The sequence below is a fragment of the Pristis pectinata genome, chromosome 5 (genome assembly GCF_009764475.1).
Source record: "Pristis pectinata isolate sPriPec2 chromosome 5, sPriPec2.1.pri, whole genome shotgun sequence".
Lineage (NCBI taxonomy): Eukaryota > Metazoa > Chordata > Chondrichthyes > Rhinopristiformes > Pristidae > Pristis > Pristis pectinata.
The window spans coordinates 102,219,212-102,235,079 of NC_067409.1; the positions used below are offsets into that span (position 1 = coordinate 102,219,212).

Sequence of the window (15,868 nt, forward strand, 5' to 3'; positions counted from 1 at the left end):
GAGATAGAATGAGATAGGGAGAAAGAAATAAAGGCAATCCTCTGAATCCTTCTTCAACCCCTCAGAAACATTCACTTCAAGCATCCATAGCATCTGTTTTGCCAAGCAGCAGGATAGGCAAACCGAATCAAAACTCATTTGATTACAGTTGCCATAAAATCTAAGATGGCAATTGAAACCAAACAATCTGATGCCTATGCTGCATCTTAGTTGTCAGCATTTCTTCAGGAGATTTTGCTCTGCTCCCTCTGGTTCACATCCAGGATTCTGCTTGCAAACTGTTGAATGATAATTCAGCTCTGTTGCTTTTCACTGCCTTCCCATGTCTGCTCCATTCACCCTTCAGAAACATTTCATTGCTCCTCACTTGTATGGATTGTAATACTGCTTTAGATCTTGTGTGCTGCTTAACAGTCTATTCAACTCTTGCCCCACACTGAACACTAACTTGTCTTCTCTCTTTTGACGATGTTCTGATGAAGGCTCTTCATCCTGAATGATTCACTCTGTTTCTATTTCCACAGACACTGTCTGACCTGCCCAGTGTTTCCAGCATTTTTTGTGACTTCAGATTTCCAGCACCTGCAGTTGTTTCACTTTCAAACGCCTGCTGTTCTTTTCACTGTCACATAGTACCCTGAGCTTCAATGTTCCTTTAGCTATTCATTCCTCTGCAGCTGTACTAGATCTGCTGCAAAGGGTGCTCCAATGCACCTCCATTATACCACTGGAACAATCTCTGCCAGCATATGGCCCACTTTTACCTCTTCATTGATCCTGTGCTTTCCATGCATAACCTCCAGCAAACCACTCATTGATTCCCTGCCAAAATCCTTCATAACAACAGTCCTTCTCAATGCGTTCAGTTGTGTACAACCTGTCTGCATTCAACAATATTCGATGACAGAACTTCAGACAAACTTTCAATGCTTTCTTATTGACCTTCTGCTATTTTTTATGACCTAGTCATCCATCCCCAAATCTCCATCATTACTACTGTTGATTGGGAACATTTTGGTTATCATTTTGGATAAAAGGCCATTCCTTCTGTCTTGTTTTCTTACGTTTTCTTCTCGTCTCTTCTTCGGTCTTTCTTCCTTGTTTACTTCTTTTCCTCTTCCTAGCCACACCAACTTTAATTTTCCTCTGCCTGGATTAGCGGTATTAGCTTAAGGAGAGGTTAAACAAACTTCAACCTGGAAAAGTGTGAAGTGATACTCTTTGGAAGGTTGAATTTGAAAGCAGAATACAAGGCTAATGGCAGGACTCTTAGCAGTGTGGAGGAACAGAGGGATCTTGGGGTCCACGTCCATAGATCCCTCAAGGTTGCCGTGCAGGTCGATAGGGTTGTTAAAAAGGCATATAGTGTGTTGGCCTTCACTAGTTGGGGTATTGAGTTCAAGAGCCACGAGGTGATGTTGCAGCTCTATAAAACTCTGGTTAGACCGCACTTGGAGTATTGTGTTCAGTTCTGGTCCCCTCATTATAGGAAGGATGTGAAAGTTTTAGAGAGGGTGCGGAGGAGATTTACCAGGATGCTGCCTGGATTGGAGAGCATGTCTTATGAGGATAGGTTGAGTGAGCTAGGGCTTTTCTCTTTGGAGAGAAGGAGGATGAGAGGTGACTTGATAGAGATGATAAGAGGCATAGATCAAGTGGACAGTCAGAGACTTTTTCCCAGGGTGAAGATGGCTCACACGAGGGGTCATAATTTGAAGGTGATTGGAGGAAGGTATAGGGGAGATGTCAGAGGCAAGTTTTTTACACAGAAAGTTGTGGGTGCGAACGCACTGCCAGCAGAGGTGGTGGAGGCAGATACATTAGGGACGTTTAAGAGACTCTTAGATAGCCACATGAATGATAGAAAAATAGAGGGCTATGTGGGAGGGAAGGGTTAGGTAGATCTCAGGGCAGGATAAAATGTCGGCACAATATCATGGGCTGAAGGACCTGTACTGTGCTGTAATGTTCTATGTTCTATGTTCTAAACTTGGATTGTTTTCTCTGGAGCGTTGGAGGCTGAGGGGAGACCTGAAAGAAGTTTAGAAAATTATGAGAGGCATAGACAGGGTAGAATCATTTTCCTAGGGTAGAAATGTCGAATACCGGAGGGCCTAGCTTTAAGGTGAGAGGGTAGATGTTTAGAGGGGATATGCGGAGCAATTTTTTTTTACCCAGAGAGTGGTAGGTGCCTGGCGCGCACTGCCGGGGTGGTAGTGGAAACAGATATGATTGTGGCATTCAAGAGGCTTTTAGACAGGCACATGAATAGGCAGGATATGGAGAGATATGGATCATAGGCAGGCAGAAAGGATTAGTTTAATTTGACATCATGCTTGGCACAGACATAGTGGGAAAAAAGACCTGTTCTTGTGTTGCACAGTTTTATGTTCTTATGGATATGCTAAATTCTATAATTCCTTTCTTAATCCTTCACCATTCTTTTGTCTTCCCATTCACTTGCCATTACCTCAGGCTTGATAAAATTTGGATTAATCAACATTTTTATTTCTCAGAAAGATTCATCAGTACCGTTTGTTGCCTCTCAAAAGGAAGTAAACCCATTTGCTCCATTCTCTGATGCAGGGCCTCAACCCGAAATGTTGAGCATCCCTTTGCCTCCACAAATGTTATCTAACCTGCTGAGTTCCTCCAACAGCTTCGTTTTGCCCCATTCTCTCCCACTCTCTAATCTTCTTAATACAGTGCATTGGCAATCCAGCTCTCTCTGTGCCTTCTCTTGGGATAGTCTCTGTTTAGTTTCTTTTACAACACTAATTTAAATACTTCCAACGTCTAGCTTTTGGACTTCCATTACAGCAGAGTCATAACATGAATTTGCTTTCAGGACAAATAGGTTAACTGTTTCAAAATGTTATTGCTGTATTCAAGGAAACTGCAAGTGCATTCGTCTGCAATAAGTCTTTAGCAGGAATGTAGGAGTATATGAGTTAGAGTAAGACTTAATGAAAACAACAAAGATGGCAATAAAACCAATTGACGTACCTCACAGAGCAATCCATGCTTGTGTGAGTATGAGCACTCCACTAACCAATTAGGAAGATACAACAAATCTTCAAATAGTTCAATGATCCAAATACTGTCGGCAGCCTTACTAATTTGATGTTGAATAAAGAAAAACACACAATATCCTACAGAGTGCAATAATTCAACAGTTTAATCCCACTGTTGACTATCAACATACTGCATGGCGCGCAAGCTGTGAGCAGAACTGCCTCGGTAGGTTTTATTTCATTTCCTTCGGCTCAGAAGCTAAATCACAGTTCTGTGCCAAATGATAATGCATTTATAAAAAATGCTTGTTGAAATTGCCTCTGCCGTTTCAGAACAGATACTTTGGCAACAAGCCTAAATGACAGAGTTAGCAGCCTACGAAGGCTAATGTTGGTTTAGAAAACAAATGTAATTAAATTACACAAACAAAATATAATGAAGATTCATTAATTACAGAAGTCACAGGGATCCATGCAACTTAGGTTAAAGAACAAATAACATATGCATCTTAAATCACCTGCAAGTGGTGTGTATAAAAACATGCACAGCTGTGAAACAACCCCATGGAGTCCTTTAGGTATTATTCAAATGTATAGTACAACTCTACATTGTTTCTTCAAAATTCTAGTGCCATTCCAGATTACTCCTCATGTGCAAAAATTCAATATTTTATCTTTGTGTTAGGTTCAGCTGTACATTATGTCATAATTAATATTAATTTGGATTTTAGGAAATGATTGGTTTAGGTTTGGGCTTAGGGTTAAGAACTGTACTTGGGAATTAATTTCTCTATTGTATTTGATATTGAAACTTACCTAAACAGAAGACCTGACTGGCCCTTAGATTTACTCCATCAATTGTATCTTTACTGATGATTTATTTTAAAGCTGCCACAGGGCTTTCTTTGGCCTCTGGAGACATACAGGGCAAATTGGGAAAACTGAAATCTATCATTCTCATTTTGAACTGTTGCAGTCATTTCCTTCTGAAGTCATTTTAATGTTGTTGTAATAAGCTGCCTCCAGTTGCATTTCCGAAAAGCTGCCTGCACAATCACTGGCTGCTTGATTTTTGAAAATGGAATTTCCATGATATACAGCATATCAAGGGATACCATAAATTTAGTTATTAATCAGGCTTGTACATAATAAAGATATTTTCATGTGTATAAGAACCCACAGCCCTCTGTCAACATATGATTCGCTATTACAGGGTCATTTTTGCGAGGAACTTCTTATTAGAATTGAAAACTCCTGGACCAATATCAAGGCCCGTAATGCAGAACACCAGTAAAGTTGGAAAAGTAGAAGCTAAGATGAATTAATTCAAGAAGTGATTCAGCAATAAAACATTACAAAGGATAACCTTTCCTCAGCAGTCAGTAAAGAGAGCCCGTAAGATGGCCTGTTTGGAGAGCAAAGTCCTTGAAGTGCTGGCTGTACGAGTACCAAAAGAAAGAGATGTAGAAATTTCTTCATGTAGCAATGCCTTTATGAGGGGTACACTTCTGGATATTTCATCCAGTTCCTCCATGTATATGACTCATCCTCCTGTGGGGACAGTGTACGTATTTCTTGATTTCAATCAATACAGTATCTTCATTTGATGTCACACATGAAATTTTGCTCCACATGCTAAACCTGTAAACATTTTAGGTGCTCAAAATGCTGAAGCAAGTCTTAACTGCTTTGCTTCAGTATAAATTACATGGTTAATGCTATCTGGCCATTGCCTGATGGGTGCCCACCTCCCCAGTGTGGGTTCATCCTTTAACTTAACAGCATTAACAATCACCTCACATACCCCTTCTCTTGGCCCTCCGATCAACAACCTGACTCCCTGTTTTTTTTGATATTTGGGAATATAATTTTGTTTGGATGCACTGAATGGTAAAAGTCATGAATAGTATATATTCAGTCTTACTGAGCCTTGCATCTTTTGTTGAGACTCATATTTGTGTTCATGTTTAAGTGTTTCAAACTAAGACCTAATGCAGCAAATATGCTGATGGACCAGTCTCTAAATTTTCACCAAAACATTCATTCACTTTTTGCTTTTCAATTATTTCACATCTGTTGCAGTTCTATAGTGTTTCCTATGCTCATATTTACAGATTTACAACATTTGCTCTTGTAGTTGGAAGAAATCAAATCAAAAGGTGTACACGTTAGCTCAAGGCCTGCAGCTTGGGATAAAAATATATTTATTTGACACCAATACACTTATATGCATTTTTCTTATTACCATCATCTATTTGAGGTGGTTTATTTCTGTCTATCTAAAATGAAAAACCTGGGTATATAGCAAAATGATAATAAATGATAAGCAATATTATCAGTTATTTATTTAACATGTGTCTGCTAATAACAGAAAGCCTCTGCAGTGTTTGTATTCTCTGTATGAAATTTATTTAGCTGTTTCACAAGACTTTTTTATTCATCAATAAAACATTTTCTGAAGAGGAAATGAATAATTCCTTTTCACCGTACTGGTTACCAGCATCGCAAAGGGAATTCTGTTCTGAAATAAACATTCTCAAGGAATATATACACCATATAATTAGACAGTAAGCTAGGCACAGGCTTGCGAATACTGACTTCTTTCTGTTCATAGTAGATGGATGATGTTCAAACTGAACAGAAATTAATTACATATAAGGTTCATTGTTAATATGGGACTTAACTTTTTAATTTGAGGTTTATTTCTTTGCAAATTTATAATTGAACTGATAGACAAATTCAAACTGTGCATGGTCTGTAAGACCACTGCTGCATAATACTCAGATTGTGTTCAGTTACAGGTACGAAGGTAATAAATTTGCCAAGTTTATAATGGAAGCAGAACATGCTGCAAGTCCATCAAGGCCTTCAATACCTGAATAGCAAGGTTCTGGTGCGTAAGGAAACTTGCATTTCTTTTTATTTATAGATACTGATTGGGACAGTATGTATTTCCACTATTATCTCAGATGTGCTTCCTTATCTTTTTATTTCACTGATGATGGTTATTCAGGGATATTTTAAATGGTAATTTCCATGGGCATGATGACTAGTTGCTCATTGTTAATTTCCTGCTTCTGCCCATTTTGAATTTCTTTATCATTCATAAAGTTCACACTAAAGTGGCTAAACAAATGAAAATAAAAGTGTAAATGGGTGGTTGATGGTCAGTATGGACTCGGTGGGCCGAAGGACCAGTTTTCATTCTGTATCTCTCTTTGACTCTATGACTTGAAAATGTTTTAGCCACGATGACACCTCTATGAAATGGTCCTGTCATAAAAAGGCTCTTAGAACATTTTTTAAACAGCAATAGATCCTTTTAAGATTTTGTTCCTCTTCTCATGCCTTTCAAAGAAGGCAGGACGTGCCCTGTTCCCAGGATTTTACCAGTAATAAAGTAGGAATTTAGCAGGAATGCAATGGGTTGCCTCACTATTGCTCCCTTCCCTGGGGAAAAGATTTTATCTGAGTATCTGTGTGAATTTACATCAGCAGATACTCAATGTTCAGGAACCACAGGTAGCATTGCCAGTCCAAACACCCCATAGTGCGATTCATCAGTAACAACTGTTTTGTGTCACTGTGGTCTCTGGTTCCACTGTTCCCTAGTCTGTCAGCAAAAATGATACCGTATCAAGTGAGGTAGGAACATTAATTCCTTGCTGGTTAGTGTCCCTGTACTGGCCACATTTATAATTTCAAGAATTTTCTCATGCTGAGGAATCTGAGTTAAGTTCATTCAGGTTGTGGCAATTCATTGTTAAATTGCCCTTTTAATGGTCTATTAATTTATCCTCCTTGTGTAAAGAATGGCATTTCTGAGAACAAACTTGGATTTATTAGGGATGATTATTAAGATTAATTCAGAGTTTGAATTCAACTTTAGTTTCTCGTCCCCAGCCACTTTCCCTGCAACTGTAGGAGGTGAAACACTTATCTCTTCACCTCCTCCCTCAGAGAGAGCTTTCAATCACTTCACTCACAACAGGAAGATGAAGTAGTGCTGGAATGTGTGCAAGCTGCACAATCTGCTATGAGTTGCATAATACGCAGGATGTCCTTTCCTCAAAACAAACGTACTTATATCCATACTGCGAGAGGCTGGTAAAAATAACTCATTCGGCTTGATTTTGTTCCAAAGCATTGATAAGAATTGATAGATATTACTCTCATTTAACTCCTATACCACCTATAAAATGCAAACTTGCAACTTAACAAGTCTGTGGCCCACATTTTCAGGGCAGCAGGATTACGGGAACATAACTACTCCAAGTAACACAACATCCTAACTTGGAAATATTTCACCGTTCCTCCATTGACACTGCATCAAGTTCTTGGAATTTGCTACCTTATAGCACTGTGGGAGTATGTGCTAAACGGCTGCAGCAATTCAAGAAAGCAATTCCCCATTATTCCCTCAGAGGCAATAGGGGTAGATCATTGAGTACTGGTCTTACCATCAACATTCAGGTCCCATGAGTGAAGAAGCACGAAGGAAAATTAGTTCCCTTTCCATCACAGTTTCCATATTACCTTCTCTCTGTTGCTGATCACCGCAGAACCTGTATAATCACAAATGACGAATACAAGACAACAAATCAACTTTCTTAACCACATTAGTCCTTACTATCAGGACGAGAAATATATAAATGTCATCCTTATTCCTTCCTCCTCCTACCAGACCATGTATGGAAGCTCCCCTTGGAAAAGGTTAACTTTTTTCCTTCACCTCATCGCCGAAGCATCTGTACTTTCTTAGCCTACACTTTCTAAAGTCTATTAGATTGAGAGGTGACATTATTGAAACATATAAAATCCTTACAGCTCTCAAGAGGGTAGGTGTGGAGTTGATGTTTCCCCCGGCTCATGTATCTAAAACTAGGGGACATAGTCTGAAGATAACAGATTGGCCGTTCAGGACAGATGTGAAGGAATTTCTTCACCTATAGTGCAATGAATCTTAGGAATTTCATACCTTGAGAGAGCTGTTGGGGCTCAGTTACTGAATACATTCAAGACAAAGATGGATGGATTTGTGGGTATTAAGGAAATCAGGGAATATGGGGTGAGTGCAGGAAAGTGGGTTTAAGATAAAGCATCAGTTATTATCTTATTGAATGATGGAGCAGGGTTGAGGGTCGAATGTCGAATTCCTGCTTAAAGTTCTTATTTTTGTAAGTTCTCATAGTTCTCTCAGAAAATGGTTTGCACTCTCCTATCCTTAATCTGGTCATACCTTCCAGCAAACTCCAAAAATCTGTTTAATGACTTCTAGTAGTAGTTGCAGCCATAACGTACCTTCCTTTAAGACAGCGTTAACCCTGCCTGGTCACTAAGACCAGGTTAATGAGCAGGCAGCATGAATTTTGTGTGCATCCTCCTCTGAGTCAAATAGGCAAGGAATAATTGTGAATCTCAATTCCAGTGAGGTTTTGCAGCACGATCCAATTCTGTTGCTGTTAACACTTGTTTAACTTGTTTAACACTTGTTTCACCTTGTTCTTAAAGGTGCAGAAGGCACATGATGCATTTGAGTCTTGAAATACATTTCTGTCACAATGCCAAATAATTTCTTCCCTTTCATTCTTTATTTTGAAGGAATTTAGTTTGCTGCAATTAAACAAAATGTCTACAGTTTTAGAAACTGTTTTAATATTTCGTCAAGCGAGAAAGTAGGGAGGGGGGAGTTTTCTCCCCAGTTATTTTGTTCCTTCCTGCCTTCTTCATTTGTACCACAACAATATAAATTTACAGGTATTATCACATTCAATATTTATAATAGATTCAACTATGCTACATTACAAATGTATTGTCCATTTGATCATACACCACGGTAGATTTTAGAGCCTCAATTAACCTTCATGTTTAAAGTTTGACCTTCAAGGATATGATGGTCAAAGGTTAAACAAAAACAAAAGCTAACTTTGTTAACTTTTAATAACATCAGATGCAAGAAAATATAAGCAAAATAAAATGTAGAACACGGGCACACAGTATGCTGTGTATCTGTGTGGAGCCATTCCAATGTTAGTATTCTTCTGAATTGAGATAAACATCTGATTGGAATGACACCTACAAGAACATAAATCAGTTAAAGAATGACCAGGAGGGAATCAACAAACAATTTTAAACCAACTGATAGTTCAGGATGACATCATGAGCCGTGATAAGAAAGTTCAAGTCTTCAAAGAGAGATTGTTACTATTTCTGCCTCGGTCACATCATGGGCAAAGAGCACACTCACATGTTCATGATATAAAGGCATGTTTCAATACAATCCATGCGGATACGCAGACAACTAAAAAAGGTTTGTTGAATAATTTGCATTGATGAATAAAAAAAATGAAAATGAAAATGAACTGAAAGTTATGCATCTCAGGCTACACTGTGTGAGTTTGGGTCTGATGCCAACTTGGCTAAAATTCACCTTTGGATCACTTAAATTGCAGACCATGAGAAAACATATTTACGTCAATGATCAGCATCACTGGAATGCATAATGGAAATACCTTGGTCTGGTAATAGTGGGCCAAATTGTGCTCACCTGCAGCCAATGGTTCCATAGGGAACTATTTGGCTAAATTTTCTGCATGGGACTGCCCAGCTCTGATTTTCATGCATGTACTTTGCAGCTTCAATTAAAGACAAGCTGAAGATCAGTTGCTAGTGCACTTGACCTCTCATTCTGACCAATTCAGGCAATGTACAGCTTAGGGTGTACTAACCCATTTACTTTATTTCAGCTTAACAATTTCAATCAATTTCTAGGATATTAAGGTTTTTGATTTAGAACTATTAATGATTATTTATTTTTAATTTTTTTGATGATTTAAATCTATTTAAACTATTTTTAAATAGGTCTTATCAGAAACATTTAAAAATAGTTCAAGAGCCTTCAACAGCACCAGAAAGCCTTCACTGTTTACATCAACAGTGCTGAGGTTGAGAGGGTTGAGAGCTTCAAGTTCCTAGGAGTGAACATCATCAATAGTCTCTACTGGTCCAAACATGTTGATGCCACGGCCAAGAAAGCTCACCAGCGCCTCTCCTTCCTCAGGAGGCTAAAGACATTTGGCATGTTCCCGTCTGATGCTCACCAACTTTTATTGACGCACCATAGAAAGTATCCTATCGGATGCATCACGGCTTTGTATGGCAACTGCTCTGCCCGTGACCGCAAGAAACTGCAGAGAGTTGTGGACACAGCTGAACACATCACAGAAACCAGCCTCCCCTCCATGGACTCTGTCAACGCTTCTTGCTGCCTCGATAAAGCGACCAGCATAATCAAAGACCCCACCCGCCTTGGATATTCACTCTTCTCCCCCCCTCCCAATGGGCAGAAGATACAAAAGCCTGAAAGCCCATACCACCAGACTTAAGGACCGCTTCTATCCCACTGTTATGAGGACTATTGAATGTTTCCCCAGTATGATAAAATAGACTCTTGACTTCACAATCTACCTCGTTATGGCCTTGCACCTTATTGTCTATCTGCACTGCACTTTCTCTGTAACTGTAACACTTTTATTCAGCGCTCTCTTATTGTTTTACCTTGTAATGAATTGATCTGTATGAACGGTATGCAAGACAAGTTTTTCACTGTACCTCGGTACATGTGACAATAATAAACCAATTTAGCACAGCCTAATGGTGGGTGTAAGGGAATGCCTCCCTCTTCAGACCAATCCCTGCATTTGGAAAGTAGACTAAAGAGGTGCCCCTGAGGTTGTCGAGTACCTTGTATTCTTCAGTATCTCTGTTCCCTGCACTGGTGAAAGTCAAGTTTACCAATCACCCTGTGTCACAATACATTGCTCAATGTGGCAATGCTTGGCAAGATCCTGCTCCATCCAACTGCAGTTGACCACCACATTGGTCACATGACTAAACGAACCTTTTGCAATGATACGATTCCAAACCACCTCGTAGCCTTGGTCTGGCAGGTGTCCAATGAGTGGAACAGTCTCCTTGTGACAACAAGGCCTGTAGTTTTGGCATCCTGAGGCTCTATTCTCAGCAGTTCTCTGATGAACTTTGACACCTGACTGTTGAAATAGATTTAAATAATTTAAAATGTTAAAATTATTTCAAAAGATTATTGAATTAATTCATATATTTATTAATAATTTATTTGAAAACACATTAAACTAAATTAAAACATAAATATAAAACATAAATGAAAATTATATACTTTTCTATATAATGAAAATCAGCAGTCCATTGAAATGAATGGGACTGTACAAGATGCACCATCTACATCTGACACAAATATGAAGGGCGGGACCTTTGGCTCAGCAACTTGCGGACTGTAATTGATGGAACCAGATTTGTGGGGGGTGAGGGGGCAAGGGTATGGGGTCTTGGTTTGGGTGGGGAAGGGAGAAAGGGGGTGAGGGTATGGACTTGGTTTGGGGGGGGAAGGGAGAAAGGGGGTGAGGGTATGGAGTCTGGTAACGGGGAGGTGAACAAAAGGAGAGAGACCCTGGGTGGATGGATGGGAGTAGGAAAGGAACACAGGGGGGTGTCTATTAACTGAACTTCGAAAATTCTGTGCTCATACTATCGGGTTGTAGGCTACTCAAGCGGAAATGAGGTACTATTTGCACTTGGCCTCACCTGGGTGCTGTAATAGCCAAGAACAGACAGGTTGATGTGGCAATGGAGAGGGGAGTAGAATTGACATACTGTGTGGACAGAGTGCCAGTGCTCTGCAAAATGGTCGTCTAGTCTACGCTTGGTCTCACCAATGTCGAGGAGGCCACATCTTGAGCACCGAATGCAATAGGTGAGGTTGGAGGAGATGTACATGAATTTCTGCCTCACCTGGAAGGGCTATTTAGGTCCCTGGATAGCGTGAGGGAGGAGGTGAAGAGATAAGTGTTTCACCTCCTACAGTTGCAGCGGAAAATGGCTGAGGACGGGAAGGGGTGGGTGGGAAAGGATGAACGGACCAGAGAGTCATGGAGAGAGTGTTCCCTGCAGAAAGCAGAAAACAGGAGAGAGTCTAAGATGTGACTGATGGCAGGATCTCATTGGAGCTGGCAGAAATGGCAAAGACCAATATGCTGGATGCAGAGGCCATTGGGATGAAAGGTGAGAACCACGGGAACTCTATCTCTGTTCTCTCTGGGGAGGGAGAGCAGATGTCTGGGTGAGACGTGTGTGAGCCCTCACATCCAGCAGATTGGTCCCTTGGACCTGCTTCACCATTCAGTAAGCTCATGGCTGATCCAGGTTTGGCCTGCACAACCCTTTCTGATCTCTCTTCGTTCCCCCTGACTACCTTTCAGTTTAAATCCATGTATACCTCTGCCTTGAATGTAAGCAATGATTCCATCTGCACAGTTCTGCGAAGTGGAAATTCTAAAGATTCATGACTCTCTCTGAGAGAAAAAAGTTCAGCCACATCTTAATCTGAAATGGGCAATCCCTTATTCTGAAAATAGCCCCCTTGTCCTTGATTCCCCCAGAAGGGGAAACATCCTCTCAGTATCCATTTTGTCAATCTGCCTCAGTATCTTCCACCTCAATAAGATTGCCTCTCATTCTTCTATACTCCAATGAGCATAGGCCCTGTCTGCTCAATATGCATGAATTCCTGCATCCCAGGAACCATACTAGTGAACCTTCTTTGCAATTCCTCCAATTCCAGCACATTATTCCTTAAAAACAGAGATAAGATAAGATATCTTTATTAGTCGCACATACATCGAAACACACAGTGAAATGCATCTTTTGCGTAGAGTGTTCTGGGGGCAGCCCACAAGTGTTGCCACGCTTCCGGCGCCAACATAGCATATCCACAGCTTCCTAACCCGTACGTCTTTGGAATGTGGGAGGAAACCGGAGCACCCGGAGGAAACCCACGCAGACACGGGGAGAATGTACAAACTCCTTACAGACAGTGGCTGGAATTGAACCCGGGTCGCTGGCGCTGTAATAACGTTACGCTAACCGCTACACTACCATGCCTGCCCAACTCTGCGTTGCTGTGCTTCAGTTTAACATTAAAAGCAGTGGCCCGTACAGGGATCAAACCCGCAACCTTGGCATTATTAGCACCACGCTCTAACCAACTGAGCTAACCAGCCCCACTGCTCAAAACTGTATGGAATGCTCTGTGTAGTGTCACAGATTGCACCAAAACATCCCTTCTTTTGTACTCCATACACAAAGCATTAAAGGCTAGCATTCCATCAGCCTTCCTGATTACTTGCTGTAGCTGCATGCTACCTTTTTGTATTTCATGTAGTAGGACTCCATATCACTTTACACTGCAATATTTTGCAGTTTCACTCCATTTAAATAAAAACTTGCTTTATTATTCATCCTTCCAAAGTGGATAACTTCACCATTTCTCACATTGTACTCCATCTGCCAAATTCTTTCCCATCACTTAATCTCTTTACTGGCTCTTTATGTCTTCCTCACGTCTCGTTAACCAACATATCTTTGTATTATCAGCAAATTGTGTCTAGTACACTGGGTCCCTTCATCCAAAACATCAATTAAGATTATAAATAATTGAGATCCTGCACTGATCCCAATGGCACACCATTAGTCACTGATTGCCAATCCAGAAATGACCCATTTGTTACAGCCGTGAAAGAGACTTGTCCAAACCTGAGTTATCACCTCCCAGCTTGGGCACAGAGCCCATCCCATACAGCCCTCAAAAGAATCTCCAGACAATGTAGTTAGTTCTGACACCACTTCCAAAGTGAGCCTTCTTTCAATGCCAACAGCTGATATTTTCCTCCTGTGTTACCTGCTGTGCCTGCTCCTACTTCTCCTCCCAGACATCCACCTCCTCCGCTTCCACCACCTTTTCTTCTTCCTCCTCCTGTAAGAAGGCCTCAGGGAAGGATCGAGTCATCTGGATGGTACGGTTATGAACTTGTCAGCAGACAAAGTATCCATGCCCTCTAGGGTGTATAACAAGCTCTCCACTAAGCAATATGTGGTCCTGTGATGATTGTTATAAAGGTACACCATTGCACCAGCTGGAATATGGACAGTATGTAAAGAAAAAGGCATAGTCCTTATACCTCAAAATCCACCCGTCCACACAGAGTGTTGGTTGAAATACATCAGGCAATGAAAACTGTCCAAGAATGACAGTCCTCAATTACTGTCTCATGGAAACGGAGAAGGTAGAAACAAGACTGGTAGACCTATCAAATTAAGGAAGTGGAAGAACATTATTATTTGTTTGTGATTTCACACTTAGATATGCCCTTCGATAGCTTTGTGTATTACTAAATGCTAATATTCCTGGTGAGGTAGAGCTGAGTGGGTAATTAAATGGAGTGCCTATGGAGATGCAGTGTGACTCGTGTAGTTGCTGGCATATGATCTGGGACTTGTTCTGGCATGGGATACAGAGAAATATTCCAAAGCTTGAGGGGGAACAGGCTGTATGTGGGAGAAATGCAGAAAGGAGAGCTGTCTTTTATCTCCAGGAGGCCCAGGAGATTCTTGTATTGCAAAGACAGTGGAAAGAGAAAGTGTCAGTGAAAGTTTGCATTGCTGTTTGTTGGAGGAAAATAATGATAAGCAACATGTTAATGATTACATATGCATTCCCCAGAAACATTTATTGGGATTATCAGTTTAAAATGTTTTAAAATAGGATTGAAAGTTACAGCAAACACAAGTTCAAATGCTCTAATTTTTCATTTGAACACAAAAACATCTGGACCATGGTTGAACAATATAAATGGAATTGTCAGGTGTCCCTCTCAGTATTTTTATTCTTCACTCAAGAGAGAATTCTCTAAGAAGATATTTTTAAGAACTGTTTCTGTGGCAATCATCTCTCTTGGGAAATTAAAGTGATGTCTTATTTTCAGTGTTACCTATCAGTATTCACTAAATGGACTCCTATCATTTGTGAACAATGGATCACATGATTCACAGGCGAGACCAATCACTTCTGAATCAATAATGTATGTTAACAAAAAGTAGTCAGGTTAATTTTCGAGTGAATATTGCTCACAACACAGTTTAGGTTATGCAATTTTATATTTGTCTATTTCCAGTACTCCTGGCAATCAATTATGATGCACAATATGCTAACTATATTTAGATTATTAATTTTTATTGACTGTTAAATTAAAGGACACCCAGGAGCATCTTGTCTTGCTATGCTACTAATCAAAGTAAAATAAAGGTTCAGTAGGTTTATTATGTTTATAAATGGATGTAAGAAAACAGCTAATTATAAAAATTAGGGGCAAAAGATCCTGCTATTTTTTACTTGTGCTCCTCAACATGATGTTGTCGGTGCTTTGGCACAGGATCCTTTGTTGCTTTTGGCATCCAGTGCCAGGCTGAAGTACTCCAAGGAGAAGTATGGCACAGACCAGATGCAAGACTCCTAATTTGTCTCAAAAAACCACAACCACAAAAGAATGTACTCTGCCACATCCACTGTGTACTTTTCCATTCTCATACCCTCTGGGTAAATTATTTCTATTTTCATTTTAATGCTAATTAGCCACCAATTATCAACAATTTTTGTGTGAGTGGCTTATGCCCAATAGGGCTCAAATTACTCCAAACTCATTTCATTCAAGACCCCTACAGTTCTTATATGTTGGGGCTGGATTTGATGCTATTTCCTGGAGATGAAACAAAAAGACCTATCTAACTAACTACACCCACCCATTTCTGCAAAATAACTACATTTTTAAAGGATATTATTGCAAATACAACATTTCAGAGAAGGAGACTGCACAAAAATGCCCTTTAACCTTTCTCAAAAGATACTTTCTTGTCAATGTCTGCAGGCACACACACCATTGTGATGACTGGAATGTACTGTAGGTGAAGAAAGCACAATTATT

At 40.1% G+C, this 15,868-nt stretch overlaps 1 non-coding gene across 1 annotated transcript; it reads right to left on the reverse strand.

The window, feature by feature from the left end:
* Positions 1 to 13,037: 13,037 nt before the first annotated feature.
* On the reverse strand, positions 13,038 to 13,111 carry trnai-aau (transfer RNA isoleucine (anticodon AAU)). The gene has a single exon. It is a non-coding gene; the product is annotated as a tRNA-Ile (tRNA).
* Positions 13,112 to 15,868: the final 2,757 nt, after the last annotated feature.